Raw genomic sequence first — 14197 nt, forward strand, 5'->3', positions numbered from 1 at the left:
GCATTTCAAGAACTTCATGAAGCATACACAAGCTTCAATAGCTGATTCCATCAAGCAGAAGGAAGGATATCAGTGATTGAAGATCAAATTAATAAAATAAAGTGAGAAGACAAGATTAGAGAAAAAAGAACGAAATTAACAAAGCCTCCAGGAAATGAGGGACTATGTGAAAAGGCCAAATCTACATTTTGATTGGTGTACCTGAAAGTGATGGGGAGAATGGAACCAAATTAGAAAAAAAACTCCTCAGGATATTGGCCAGGAGAAGTTCCCCAACCTAACAAGAGAGGCCAATATTCAACTTCAGGAAATACAAAGAACACCACAAAGATACTCCTCAAGAAGAACAACCCCAAGACACATAGTTGTCAGGTTCACCAAGGTTGAAATGAAGGAAAATATGTTAAGGGAAGTCAGAGAGAAAAGTTAGGTTACCCACAAAGAGAAGTCCATCAGACTAGCAGCAGATCACTCTGCAGAAACCCTACAAGCCAGAAGAGAGTGGGGGCCAATCTTCAACATTCTTAAAGGAAGGAATTTTCAACCCAGAATTTCATATCCAGCCAAACTAAGCTTCATAAGTGAAGGAGAGATAAAATCCTTTAGAGACAAGCAAATCCTGAGAGATTTTGTCACCACCTGGCCTGCCTTACAGGAGCTCCTGAACAAAGCCCTAACCGTGGAGAGGAACAACCAGCACCAGTCACTGCAAAAACACACCAAATTGTAAAGACCATTGACGCTATGAAGAAACTGCATCAATTAACGGGCAAAATAACTAGCTAGCATCATAAATGACAGGATCAAATTCACACATAACAATATTAACCTTAAATGTAAATGGGCTAAAGGCTCCAATTAAAAGACACAGACTGGCAAATTGGATAAAGAGTCAAGACCCATCAGTGTGCTGTATTCGGGAGACCCATTTCACGTGCAGAGACACACATAGGCTCAAAATAAAGGGATGGAGGAAGATCTACCAAGCAAATGGAAAGCAAAAAAAAGGCAGAGGTTGCAATCCTGGTCTCTGATAAAACAGACTTTAAACCAACAAAGATCAAAAGAGACAAGGCCATTACCTAATGGTAAAGGGATCAATTCAACAAGAAGAGCTAACTATCCTAAATATATATGTACCCAATACAGGAGCACCCAGATTTATACAGCAAGTTCTTAGAAACCTACAAAGAGACTTAGACTCCCACACAATAATAATGGGAAATTTTAACACCCCACTGTCAACATTAGACAGATCAATGAGACAGAAAATTAACAAGGATATTTGGGACTTGAACTCAGCTCTGGACCAAGCGGACCTAGTAGACATCTACAGAACTCTCCAGACAAATCAACAAAATATACATTCTTCTCAGCATCACACCACACTTATTCTAAAATTGACCACATAATTGGAAGTAAAACACTCCTCAGCAAATGTAAAAGAACAGAAATCAAAACAAACTGCCTCTCAGACCGAAGTGCAATCAAATTAGAACTGAGGATTAAGAAACTCACTCAAAACCACAAAACTACAGGAAAACTGAACAACCTGCTCCTGAATGACTACTGGGTAAATAACGAAATGAAGTCAGAAATAAAGATGTTCTTTGAAACAATGAGAACAAAGACATAATGTACCAGAATCTCTGGGATGTTATCTAAAGCAATATGTAGAGGGAAATTTATAGCACTAAATGCCCACAAGAGAAAGCAGGAAAGATCTAAAATCAACACCCTAACAACACCATTAAAAGAACTAGAGGGCTGGGCATGGTGGCTCACACCAGTATCCCAGCACTTTGGGAGGCCTAGGTGGGTGGATCACGAGGTCGGGAGATCGAGACCTTCCTGGCTAACATGGTGAAACCCCATCTCTACTAAAAACAATTAGCTGGGTGTGGTGTGGGCACCTGTAGTCCCAGCTACTCGGGAGGCTGAGGCAGGAGAATGGGGTGAACCTGGGAGGTGGAGTTTGCAGTGAGCTGAGATAGCACCACTGCACTCCAGCCTGGGTGACAGAACGACACTCCATCTCAGGAAAAAAAAAAAAAAAACTAGAGAATCAAGAGCAAACAAATTCAAAAGCTAGCAGAAGACAAGAAATAACTAAGATTAGAGCAGAACTGAAGGAGATAGAGACATGAAAAACTCTTCAAAAAATTAAAGAATCCAGGAGGCAATTTTTTCAAATGATCAACAAAATAGACAGCTAGCAAGACTAATAAAGAAGAAAAGAGAGAAGAATCAAAGACGCAGTAAAAAATGATAAAAGGGATATCACCACCGATCCCACAGAAATACAAACTACCATCAGAGAATACTGTAAACACCCCTATGCAAATAAACTAGAAAATCTAGAAGAAATGGATAAATTCCTGGACACATACACCCTCCCAAGGCTAAATCAGGAAGAAGTTGAATCTTTGAATAGACCAATAACAGGCTCTGAAATTGAGGCAATAATTAATAGCCTACCAACCAAAAAAAGTCCAGGACCAGATGGATTCACAGGCAAATTCTACCAGAGGTATAAAGAGGAGCTGGTACCATTCCTTCTGAAACTATTCCAGTCAATAGAAAAAGAAGGAATCCTCCCTTGTTGGGAAGAAGGCCACAAATCTGGCCATAAACTGGCCCCAAAACTGGCCATAAACAAAATCTCTGCAGCACTGTGACATGTTCATGATGGCCATGATGCCTACACTGAAGGTTGGGGGTTTACCAGAATGAGGGCAAGGAACACCTGGCCCACCTAGGGTGGAAAACCGCTTAAAGCGTTCCTAAGTCACAAACAATAGCATGAGTGATCTGTGCCTTAAGGACATGTTCCTGCTGCAGATAACTAGCCAGCGCACATCCCTTTGTTTTGGCCCATCCCTTTGTTTCCCATTTTAGTTAATCTGTGGTCTATAAAAACAATGCTTGTCACTGGCTTGCTGTCAATAAATATGTGGGTAAAACTCGGTTCGTGGCTTTCAGCTCTGAAGACTGTGAGTCCCCTGATTTCCTGCTCCACATGCTATATTTCTGTGTGTGTGTCTTTAATTCCTCTAGCACATGGAGACATTAGGGTCTCCATGACTGAGCTGGTCTGGGCAACTGGCGCCGAACGTGGGGCTCAAACCCAGGTTGAAGTGTTGCTGGAGTGACGATTAGAAACATGGAACTAAGCTGGAGGACACTTGAGTACTCTTAAGCAATCCCTGTGGTGAGTAAGAAAGGGACCTCAGAAGAATCAGGGTAACAATGGGACAGGTGTGGGCTCTGGTTCGTTCCACCTTGGAAATGCTTCACACTGATGATGAGTAGGAAGGAAAGTATAATGCAGTAACAGAAGAGGTGACAGACCAAGTTTGTTGGTCAGCTAAAGCTAAAGCAATAAAGGAGAAAGAGGTTCATCCCTACCCTTCTGCACCCCCTCATTATTTTGAAGAAAAAGAGTGGCCTGACTTTCCAGAGATTTCTTTTTCAGAGAACACTGGGTGAAAAGTAGTTGCCCCAGTGACTGTTCAAGCAGCACCTCAAGCAGTCACTCGCAGTTCTATTCAGGCAGGAATCCAGCAAGCTAGATGAGAGGGTGATATAGATGCTTGGCAGTTCCCTGTTAGGATACATCCCCCAGATCAACAGGGAAATATTATAGCTACATTTCAGCCTTTTCCTTTTAAATTACTCAATAATTGAAGCAAGCTATTAATCAGTATGGACCAGATTCTCCTTTTTTAATGGTACTGTTAAAGAATGTTGCTGTCTCCATCAGATGTTGCCAGCGGGGATGATAGGATGACTTCTAGGTAGGCTTAGTTTAAATTTAAAAAGAGTACAAGTACAAACAGGAGTCATTGAGTCAGATTACAATGGGGACATTCAAATTGTTGTCTCTACTTCTGTTCCCTGGAAAGCAGAGCCAGGAGAGTGTATAGCACAGCTCCTGATTGTGTCATACATGGAAATGGGGCAAAGTGAAATTAAACAAACAGGTGAATTTGGAGGCACAAATAAACAAGGCAAAGCCGCTTATTGGGTGAATCAAATTACTGATAAACATCCTACCTGTGAAATAACTGTTCAGGGAAATAAATTTAAAGGTTTGGTAGATACAGGAGTGGACATTTCACTCATTTCTCTACAGCACTGGCTGTCCATTTGGCCAATTCAATGTGCTCAGTTTAACATAGTTGGAGTTGGTAAAGCCCCTGAAGTATATCAAAGTACTTGTATTTTGCATTGCAACAACCTGGGACTATTCAGCCAATTATAACTTCTGTACCTATAAATTTATGGGGAAGAGATTTATTACAACAATGGGGAGCACAAGTTCTAATTCCAGAGCAATTATATAGCCCTCAAAGTCAACATATGATACATGAAATGGGATCTGTCCCTGGTATGGGACTAGGAAAATAATTGCAAGATTTGAAGGAACCACTTCAAGTCGAAAGACAAAGTTCCCAGCAAGGTTTAGGATATCATTTTTTATTGTGGCCATTGTTAAGCCTCCAGAATCTATACCTTTACAATGGTTAAAAGATAAGCCAATTTGGATAGAACAATGGCCACTGAGTAAAGAGAAACTGGAGGCTTTAGAGCACTTAGTTACTGAACAATTAGAAAAAGGGCACAGAACTCCAACATTTTCCCCGTGGAATTCTCCAGTCTTTGTTATTAAGAAAAAATCAGGTAAATGGAGAATGTTGACAGATCTTGAAGCCATTAATTCACTTATACAAACTATGGGGACATTGCAGCCAGGACTGCCTTCTCCTGTTATGATTCCAAAAAATTTGCCTTTAATAGTCATAGATTTAAAATAATGTTTCTTTACTCTCCCCTCAGCTGAGCAAGGCTGTGAACATTTACAATTCCTGCAGCAAACAACCTGGAGTCTTCCAGGCATTTTCACTGGAATATGTTGCCACAAGGCATGTTAAACAGTTGAACAATTTGCCAGATTTATGTAGAGCAAGAAATTGAACCTACTCATAAAAAATTTTCACAGTGTTACATTATTAATTATATGGACGATATAATTTGTGCTGCCCCCACTTAAGAAATATTACTCCAATGTTATGCTTACTTATAAAATTTGATTTCTCACACTGGTTTAATTATAGCTCCTGACAAAATTCAGACTACTCCTACTTGGGGACCTTAGTAAATGACACTACCATTGTGCCACAGAAAGTAGCCATATGTAGGGGTCAATTGAAAACATTAAATGACTTTCAAACATTACTAGGGTACATTAATTGGATATGACCTGCTCAAGGAATTCCTACCTATGCCATGAGTAATCTATTTTCTATCCTTAGAGGAGATCCCAGTCTCCCTAGTCCTCAGCAATTAAAAAAGAAGCTGAGGCAGAGCTGCAGCTAATCGAAAAGCAAGCCCATAAAGCTAAAATAAGTAGAATAGATCCAGAGAAGACTCTAGATTTGCTAATTTTTTCAACTCAGCATTCCCCTACTGGTGTTATTGTTCAAGAGGAAGATCTTGTAGAGTGGCTTTTTCTTCCACATACTAATCCACGGACTCCAACTCCTTATTTGGATCAAATCGCTACTATGATAGGAAATGGGAGAACTCAGATTGTTAAATTGCATGGATATGATCCTGGAAAAATTATTGTCCCTCTCATGAAGGCACAAATACAATGAGCTTTTATAAATAGTCTTACTTGGCAAATCCATTTAACTGACTTTGTGGGTGTTCTTGACAATCATTTTCCTAAAACAAAACTGTTTCAATTTTTGAAATTAACTGATTGGATTCTCCCTAAAATAACTAAATTTAAACCAATTGAAGGTGCTGAGAATGTTTTTACCGATGGGTCTAGTAATGGTAAAACTTCTTATTCTGGCTCAATAGGTAAGGTTTTTCAGATAACCTACACTTCAGCTCAAAAAGCAGAGCTTGTAGCTGTAACTGAGGTATTGACTGCTTTTAATATGCCTATTAATGTGATTTCTGATTCTTCATATGTGGTTCATTCTATACAGTTAGTTGAAAATGCTCAGTTACAATTTCATACAGATGAATAACTGATGACTTTATTTACCCAACTGCAAGCAGCAATTAGGAGTAAAATGAACCTTTTTTACATTACTCATATTAGGGCTCATACACCTCTTCCAGGACCTTGACTTCAGGGAATCAAATAGCCGATCGCCTAGTTTCTACTGCAATATCTAATGCCAGACACTTCCACAATTTAACCCACATTAATGCCTCTGGTCTCAAATGCAGATACAGCATTACCTGGAAAGAAGCTAAAGCTATTAGCCAGCAATGCTCAACTTGCCAAATGGTGCATTCCTCATCTTTTACAGGAGGAGTTAATCCTCAAGGATTGGAACCTAATTCTTTTTGGCAAATGGACATCACACATATTCCCTCGTTTGGGAGACTAACTTATGTACATCCATGTGTGGACACCTTTTCTCACTTTGCCTGGGCTACATGCCAATCAGGAGGGTCTTCTGCCTTTGTTAAATATCACGTTTTGCAGTGTTTTGTGGTGATGGGCATTCCAGCTTCTATTGAAAGAGATAGTTCCCCAGGCTATGCTAGCCAAGCTCTAGCTACATTTTTCTCTATATGAAATATTAAACACATTACTAGTATCCCATATAATTCTCAAAGACAAGCCATAGTGGAAAGAATGAATCTCTCCCTGAAACAGCAGTTGCAAACACAAAAAGGGGGAAACAGGGATTATGGGACACCGCATATGCAATTGAATCTAGCATTATCAACTTTAAATTTTTTAAGCCTGCCTAAAGGCCAGATGTTATCAGCAGCTGAACATCATCTACAGAAACCAGCTGCAAAGACAGAAGCAGAACAACTGGTTTGGTGGGGAGATCTGATAACAAAAAAGTTGGGAAATAGGTAAAATAATAACTTGGGGTAGAGCTTATGCTTGTGTTTCTCCAGTACTAAGTCAACAGCCAGTTTGGGTGCCATTGAGACATCTAAAGCCTTACTATGAGCCAGATATCCAGGAAGAGGTTTTTGGAGGATCACAAAGACCCACTGGTGGCAGTCACGTCAAGACTGACACTGAGGAGGACCCCAACTGTCACAAGCAACACCGGCTGAATACAGCCACCTACCTGAGGACAGATCAAGAAGCTGTCACAGATGATGGAAGAAAACCTGAGGAAAGTGGGACAACCAGTCACAATGAGTAATTTAATGACAGCTATGATAGCGATGATCACCATTGCCATAAGTATTCCTTAAACAAGGGCTGACACAGAGAACAATTATACTTATTGGGCATATTTATCAATTTGGCTGTCAATAATGCCTGGATGTAATCACTCTATGACAAGTTACACAGGCTTTCTGATCTCAGTATTTACCATAATAAATCTGCTCCTATAATTGAGGCATACCACCTTCAAAAACCTATTTGTAAATAGGAATGGACCTGGTTAGAAAAAAATGAATGTACTTGTTTGGAAAGATTGTATTGCAGAACAGGTAGAGGTGCTGTGCAACAATTCCTATAGAATCATTATTGATTGGTCCTCTAAGGGGATGTTTAGTTTGAATTGTACCTCTCAGTGTGTGTGCCATGGCCACACTATGTTCAGTTGGTCTGAACAAAATGGTCAGATGGTAGAAATGGCAAGAAATATAGTAAGGGTTCCTATTATCTGGAAACATGGCGGTATAGTGGCACCTCAACCTCAAATGATATGACCCACTGTAGGAGCTAAACATAAGGATTTGTGGAAACTATTAATGGCTCTTAATAAGATCAAAATTTGGGAAAGAATGAAAAAACATCTAGGAGGACACTCCACAAACTTGTCATTGGATATTGCAAAATTAAAAGAACAAATATTTAAAGCATCCCAGGCACACCTGACCTTAATGCCAGGAACTGGAGTGCTTGAAGGAGATGCAGATGGATTAGCATCTAGTAATCCATTAAAATAAATAAAAACACTTGGAGGCTCTGTGATTTCAATGACGATTGTGTCATTAATCTATGTTGTTTGTCTTTGTGTAGTCTGCAGATGTGGATCCTGACTCCTGTGAGAATTAGCTCACCATGATAAAGCCGCCTTTGCTTTTATCACATTGCAAAACAAAAAAGGGGGACACGTTGGGAACAGACCCTCAAATCTAGCCATAAACTGGCCCCAAAACTGGCCATAAACAGAATCTCTGCAGCACTGTGACATGTTCGTGGTGGCCATGATGCCCACACTGAAGGTTGTGAGTTTACTAGAATGATGGCAAGGAACACCTGGCCCACCCAGAGCAGAAACCTGCTTAAGGTGTTCCTAAGCCACAAACAATAGCATGAGTGATTTGTGCCTTAAGAACATGTTCCTGCTGCAGATAACTAGCCAGAGCACATCCCTTTATTTCGGCTCATCTCTTCATTTCCTGTTTTAGTTAATCTATAATCTATAAGAACAATGCTTATCACTGGCTTGCTATCAGTAAATATGTGGGTCAAACTCAGTTCATGACTCTCAGCTCTGAGGCTGTGAGTCCCCTAATTTCCCACTCCACATGCTATATTTCTGTGTGTGTCTTTAATTCCTCTAGTGCTGCTGGGTTAGGGTCTCCATGACCGAGATGGTCTCAGCATTCCCTAACTCATTTTATGAGGTCAGTATCATCCTGACACCAAAGCCTCACAGAGACACACACACAAAAAAGAATTTTAGGCCAACATCGATGTGAAAACTCAATAAAATACGGGCAAACCAAATCCAGCTGCACATGAAAAAGTTTATCCAACACAATCAAGTTGGCTTCATCTCTGAGATGCAAGACAGTTTCAACATATGCAAATCAATAAACGTAATCCATCACATAAACAGAACCAACAACAAAAACCACATGATTACCTCAGTAGATGCAGAAAAGTCCTTCAACAAAATTCAACAGCCTTTCATGCTAAAAACTCTCAATAAACTAGGTATTGATGGAACGTATCTCAAAATAATAAGAGCTATTTATGACAAACTCACAGTCAATATCTTACAGAATGTGTAAAAACTGGAAGCATTCCCTTTGAAAACTGGCACAAGACAAGGATGCCCTCTCTCGCTGCTCATATTCAACATACTATTGGAAGTTCAGGCCAGGACACTCAGGCAGGAGAAAGAAATAAAGGGTACTCAATTAGGAAAAGAGGAAGTCAAATTGTCTCTGTTTGCGGATGACATGATTGTGTATTTAGAAAGCCCCATCATCTCAGCCAAAAATCTCCTTAAGCTGATAAGCAACTTCAGCAAAGTCTCAGGATACAAAATCAATGTGTGAAAATCATAAGCATTCCTATACACCAAGAACAAACAGAGAGCCAAATCATGAGTGAACTCTCATTCACAATTACTACAAAGAGAATAAAATAACTAGGAATCCAACTAACAAGGGATGTGAAGGACCTCTTGAAGGATAACCAGAAACCACTGTTCAATGAAATGAAAGAGGACACAAACAAATGGAAGAACATTCCATGCTCATGGATAGGAAGAATCAATATTGTGAAAATGGCCATGTTGCCCAAGGTAATTTATAGATCCAACACTATCCCCAAAAAGCTACCACTGAGTCTTCTCAGAATTGGAAAAAATGACTTTAAATTTCATATGAAACCAAAAAAGGGCCCTCATAGCCACGACAATCCTAGGCCAAAAGAACAAAGCTGGAGGCATCACGCTACCTGACTTCAAACTATACTACAAGGCTACAGTAACCAAAATAGCATGGTACTGGCATCAAAACAGAGATACAAACCAATGGAACAGAACAGAGGCCTCAGAAATAGCACCACATATCTACAACCATCTGATCTTTGACAAACCTGACAAAAACAAGAAATGGGGAAAGGATCCCCTATTTAATAAATGGTGCTGGGAAAACTGGCTAGCCATATATAGAAAGTTGAAACTGGATCCCCTCCTTACACCTTATACAAAAATTAACTCAAGATGGATTAAAGGCTTAAATGTAAGGCCTAAAACCATAAAGACCCTAGAAGAAAACCTAGGTAATACCGTTCAGGACATAGGCATGGGCAAAGACTTCCTGATTAAAACACCAAAAGCAATGGTAACAAAAGCCAAAATAGACAAATGGAATCTAATTAAACTAAAGAGCTTCTGCACAGCAAAAGAAACTACCCTCAGAGTGTACAGACAAACTACAGAATGGGAGAACATTTTTACAATCTACCCATCTGACAAAGGGCTAATATCCAGAATCCACAAAGAACTTAAACAAATTTACAAGAAAAAAATCAAACAACCACATCAAAACGTGGGCGAAGGAAATGAACAGAAACTTCTCAAAAGAAGACATTCATGCAGCCAACAGATACATGAAAAAATGCTCATCATGACTGGTCATCAGAGAAATGCAAATCAAAACCACAATGAGATACCGTCTCATGCCAGTTAGAATGGTGATCATTAAAAAGTCAGGAAACAACAGATGCTTGAGAGGATGTGGAGAAATAGGAACACTTTTCCACTATAGATGGGAGTGTAAATTGGTTCAACTATTGTGGAAGACAGTGTGGTGATTCCTCAGGATCTAGAACTAGAAATACCATTAGAACCAGCGATCCCATTACTGGGTATATACCCAAAGGATTATAAATCATGCTACTATAAAGACACATGCACACGTATGTTTATTGTGGCACTATTCACAATAGCAAAGACTTGGAACCAACCCAAATGTTCATCAATAATAGACTGGATTAAGAAAATGTGGCACATATACACCATGGAATACTAAGCAACCATAAAAAAAGGTGAGTTCATGTCTTTTGCAGGGACATGGATGAAGCTGGAAACCATCATTCTCAGCAAACTATCGCAAGGACAGAAAACCGAACACCGCATGTTCTCACTCGTATATGGGAGTTGAACAATGAACAAATGGACACAGGGAGGGAAACATCACACATCGGGGCCTGTTGAGGGTTGGGGGACTAGGGGAGGGATAGCGTTAGGAGAAATATTTAATGTAACTGATGAGTTGATGGGTGCGGCAAACCAACGTGGCATATGTATAGCTATGTAACAAACCTGCACACTGTGCACATGTACCCTAGAACTTTAAGTATAATAATAAAAAGAAAAAGAAAAAGAAGGAGGAGATAAGACAAAGGTTTCAAAAGCAAAAGACTCAAGAAGCTGTAAATAGATAAACTTTGAATGTGGACTGTGTCATTATTATCCTCCTTACATATGTGCTGTCACTGTTATTCTATACAATTTACTCATGAAGATGTCGTAGACTTTTGAGCTTATTCTCTCAAAATCCCATTCTATCTATTAGGCTGAGAGGTTTTTTTTAACTCTTTCTAACAGCCTTCTCCTCACTCTTGAGGACTGAGTATTACTCACATATAAACTTGGCTTTCTAAGACAGTCTACGCTTTGCAGACTATAATAGGTGTGTCACACAGCATACTGAGGAAGATATTTAACATATGGTTTTTGTTGGAAATTTATATTCATTCCCAAATTTATATTCAAATTTATATTCATTCCCAAAACCCTCTATGCCTTCTCTCCCATCACAGTAGAAATTTAGTGACTATTTTTTCTTTCTTGTTTTCAAAAGCGCAGGGTATATCATTAAAATATTCAGTTTAATGTATTTAAGAATGATTAATCAAGATCATTATTTTTCTATTTCTTTCCTTTTTTTAAAAAAAATCAAATTGTTTCATAAAATTTTCTATGCACTATGTAATTGTTTACTTTAGTTATATGACAATTGCCTGAAGAACAAGATTGCTTATCTCCTCTCACAGTGTCATTTGCCTAACTCAAATATCATTTGCACCTAGTAGGTAAAATGTGGCACCAGTGTTTCACAGCATCAACTATCTTAAAATGTCTATTATAAGAAATAATTACATTTTACTGACTTAAAAGCATTCATAAACGCCCATAGATGATAGACTGGATAAAGAAAATGTGGTACATATACACCATGGAATATTGTGCAACCATAGAAGGAACGAGATCACGTCCTTTGCAGGGACATGGATGGAGCTGGAAGCCGTCATCCTCAGCAAACTAACCCAGAAACAGAAAAGCAAACACCGCATGGTCTCATTTATAAGTGGGAACTGATTGATGAGAACACGTGGACACATGACAGGGAACAACACACACTGGGGCCTGTTGGTGGGTTGGGTCAGGGGAAGGAGAGGATCTGGAAAAGTTGCTAATGGATGCTGGGCTTAATACTTAAGTGATGGGTTGATCTGTGCAGCACACCACCATGGTACATGTTTACCTATGTAGCAAACCTGCACATATTACACATGTACCCCAGAACTTAAATTAAAAATTAAGGGAAAAAATCATTCATTATGCTAGACAGAATTATAGTCTTTTATAAAAGATACATTGTCTCTGGGTGTTAGAAGGGAAAATATAATAATGGATGAAATTATCTACCTCTCCAAAAAATCCTTAAAAAATAGATTGCTTTTCCTTCAAAAGCTTTTTTTATAAAGTTAATATCCTATCTTGAAATTTTTAAATAATCTTATCTTTTATGCATGTAACAAATGCTTAGTCTATTAATGGTTTGATGTTATGATAACATATGCTCTTTGAAATCAAGAGATGAAAGACATTTAGCAGAGCACATTTTTAATATATTTCATTATTTTTGCATATAATGTTGTAATGACCACTTCTGCTAAGAATTTTTTGAGACACCAAAAACAAAATATAAAAATAATAATAAGGTGTGCTGAAGAGCTAAGCAGCATTCTTCTTTGTTTTTTTTTTTTTCTACCTAACAATAAATTTGGAGATCATCCTATGCTGGTACATATGTCTACTCATTCTTTTAAATAACTACTCACCATTACTTCATAGCATGGAGTTGTCATTAATGAACACTCATAGTTTTTCACTATTATAAATAATGTAGCAGTGAACAAAAAAATGCATATATTTTTATATATGTGTATTTCTGCCAAAGAAATTTCTAGAAGTAGAATTGCTGATTCAAAGAACATATAGATTTTTGTTTTCATCGTTACTGCCAAATGTTTTATAATAAGGTCATATAAAGGTAAATAATATAAAAGTGCCATAAAACATAACAAACATCATATTAAGTTCATTGCTAAGCTAGACAAAAAGAGTAAGGAACTCCAAAGACAAAATGTGAAAGTGAGAGTCATAGATTAAAAGATCTCCCAAACTGAGTTTTGCTGTGAAAAAACTCTAGTGACCTTCAAACTCTAGTGATCTTATAACTCTTTCTTTAGAACTACATGGACCACAGGTAAAATCCAAGGCCCAATCAAAGTAGGAATCAAATACAAAATCCCCCACATAAAACCGGAACCCTCAAAGGCCTAGAGGTTCACAACAAGGGTGAACGAGAGATAAATCTTCAGCTGGAAACTTTCTTCTCTTGACTCTTATACTTGATAGAAGGCAAAACAAATTACCCTGATAATTTGTAAGAAGTTCTTCCTCATATAGATTTGGGTCCCAGGTTCACATTACCTGTGCAATCCAAAAAACTGTCAAGTGGATTATTTAATTTATAGTCTACAATAACGAGTGCCTCAGAGAATTAGCAGAAAGACATTGAAAATCCTCTATGAAAGACTGTAATTTCAAAGCAGCTCTCAAAGCGTTTCCCAAAATAAAACTTCAAGGAAATTAATTTGTGTTCAACATCATCAGAAACATACATGGAGAATAAGCACCATGAGTGAGAGCCAGCAGAAAAAAACTAGATGTCAAACTCAGATCGCAAATACTTCTGAGCATAAAATTTGTATGTTTAGTATGTAACAAGAAATAAATTGAGTCTTAAAACATAAGCAAGAAATATAAAATCTTAATAACAACCAAAGATTTGAAAAATAATGCAGTAGAACAACTAGAAATATAGAACTCAAGGATGACTGAAACAAAAGTATAGACACAGCTGAAAATAGAGCTATTGAACTGGAAGTGATCCAAAGAGCCACTTCCAGAATGCACTCCATGAAAACTGAGAGATTAAAAAAATAGAAATTAAGACAGACAAATGATAAAATGATAAGATCTATCTTACATCCAACTGAAATTCCAGAAGAGATAAAAGATTGATAATACTTAGACAAATATTCACAGAGATTATGACTGAGAATTTTCCAGAATTGTTGAAAGATGCTAAGTTT

The sequence above is a fragment of the Rhinopithecus roxellana genome, chromosome 4 (genome assembly GCF_007565055.1).
Source record: "Rhinopithecus roxellana isolate Shanxi Qingling chromosome 4, ASM756505v1, whole genome shotgun sequence".
Lineage (NCBI taxonomy): Eukaryota > Metazoa > Chordata > Mammalia > Primates > Cercopithecidae > Rhinopithecus > Rhinopithecus roxellana.